Here is a 2,312-nt window from a genome sequence, read left to right as displayed (position 1 = left end):
TTCCCCCCCCCCTGCTCCTATGGGACACTCCATCTGCCCCAGCATCACAGCATTCACAAGCCACCTGGTACCTTGAGGTATGTAGAAAAAACATTTAAAGCTGTGTCTATATCCGAATCGTCAAATCTTTCCAAATTGCTCCAAAGCAATTTGGAGGGTTCCAATTTGATTCAGAGAGATTAAAGGGTCTCCTGATTTGATTTGGATTTGGAGATTCGGTCACCAAATCAGATCAAATCTCCACTGAATTGAATCAGGGACTGAAGTTTCGCATAGCCCTACTGAGTTTGTTTAGGTTTCAGCTTCAGTTGTGTCTTAAAAAATACTTATTGTATAAATACCAAAACATGTTGGGAACGTGCTGGATTTGCTGATTATGTAATTGGGCTACCAAGACTTGTATGTAGTTTGTTTGTTGGATAAGAAAAAACACTGAAGATTGTGTTTGTGATGATTGTTTTTCTTATATGTACCTTGTCCACTGGGACCTAGATTGAAAATAATTAAAACTGATTTTGCATTTGCAATCAAAACTTGTGCAACAGGCCCTGCCTTTAGTCTGTTTCGAAAACAGGAAGGACACATAATTGTCCTTGAAGTTTTAAGTTAATAAATTTTACTCATACTAGTAAATAAGCATTTTAACAAGAAAATTAATCATTTGTCATTTCAAAAATAGGTGCCAATTTTCTTTTGAGCATTTAGTCTAAGATGCTGCCATTTGCACTTATTCAAAAGGATGTTTAAATAAAAGGTGACTGCGATGATTGGTGTTGGGAAGTGAAGATCTGCTAGATGGTTGAAACAGGTTTAGGGACACAAACATTAAATAAATGCAGTGTAATTTTTTTAATGAAGTGAAATCTCTCTGAAATTGAAAAAAGTTTTACTATTACACAGCACTGATGTTAGCAAAATCTTGCATGATGTGGTTATAACAACAAATAACTTTTAAGTATAAGAAACCCCCCAACTTCTATATGTTTGATCAATAAAATTGCAATGTGCTCATGCTCTACAGTGAATTTTGTGATGACTAGTAGAACAGCAGCTAGCATTAAGGACTGTTTCTAATAAGCTGCCCACCATCCTTGACAAGTATCCTTAAGCTGTCAAGTACATTTTTGTTTTATGTATAATTAAAGACTTCTGTCAGGCAGTTTTCCTCATGTTGAATTAAACATGACATCCTTCATGTATCTAAAACACAGAACAGCACAAGACAATTATGAATTAGATTATATCTTGCTCTAGAATTCCGTTCACCTCTTGGACCTTTTGTGCTTTGTTCAATATCTTGTGAAATTTATGACATAAGAATGTATAGTCCTTTTGTACGGATACTGCAGCAGCCTCTTGAGTAAAATATGCATTGTCCAGAGAATGTCTGTGGTTCTGACATGTATTACTGATTATCTGCTGTTATTAATGGAGACTAACGCACAGTAGTATTAGTCTACTGCACATTAACCATCATGAAAAAAGTGTACGATCGCGCTAAAGCATAGTAGGACAACCTACTGCACATTTATTTAGTACTTCCTTTTGCAAGTACTAAATTTAATGTGCAGTAGGCACTGCACATCAATGAATATGTAGACACACCCACAGTATGTAGGTATCCTTTTGTCTTGAAAGACAATATATTTGCGCCGAGAGGCATCAGCTTGTTAAATACAAAATATGAAGCTGGGGTGACCTCTCCAGGGTGCAAAAGCCTGGGCAGTATATATGGAGGCATTAGATTGCCCACATATTACTGTCCCCCTCTCGCCCTTGCTGGTTTAATCCAAAGGCAAGGCAGGTGCCAGTACATTTGGAAACAGTTTGCTTGCAGGAGCTGTGGAGCAAAGATCATCCATTTGTCTGTCTGTTGGGGCTCCACTTCTAGATTAGCTGCTGGAGTTACAGAGCCCAGTCTACCCTATTGTGAAGTAGACTTCAGTTCCATAACCTTTTAGTGGCATTTCCTCTGCCAATAGTAAGACTAGTACCTCCCTCTGAAGTGCTCCTTTGCCCAAAGCCATTAGCATGCTAAAGGTTGTCAGAGGCAGACCAAGGTTCTTTGGGTGAATCTGATATCTTTTATTAGACCAACTTAAATAGTTGGAAAACAATTATTAAGCAAGCTTTTGGATTCAAAAACCCTTCATCAGGCTAAGGAAGTTTCAGCAGTTGGTGTGCACTCTTCCTGGATGGAATGAAAAGTAAAGAAGCCAGAGGCTGGGCTGGTATGCATACAAGACAGGTAGTCAGTGAAAATGTAGATTGAGAAGTCAATGGGTGAGAGACAGGCTGGAGACCGGGGGGGG

General features: G+C 38.6%; 1 protein-coding gene across 4 annotated transcripts in view; it reads left to right on the top strand.

Annotated features, from left to right (window-relative positions):
• The window catches only part of POLK (DNA polymerase kappa), a 56,115-nt gene that overhangs the window by 34,209 nt on the left and 19,594 nt on the right, over positions 1–2,312 (top strand). The window lies entirely within an intron of this gene.

The sequence above is a fragment of the Alligator sinensis genome, unplaced genomic scaffold (genome assembly GCF_000455745.1).
Source record: "Alligator sinensis unplaced genomic scaffold, ASM45574v1 scaffold1792_1, whole genome shotgun sequence".
NCBI classification, from domain to species: Eukaryota; Metazoa; Chordata; order Crocodylia; family Alligatoridae; genus Alligator; species Alligator sinensis.
This window is presented reverse-complemented; position numbering and strand designations above follow the sequence as displayed.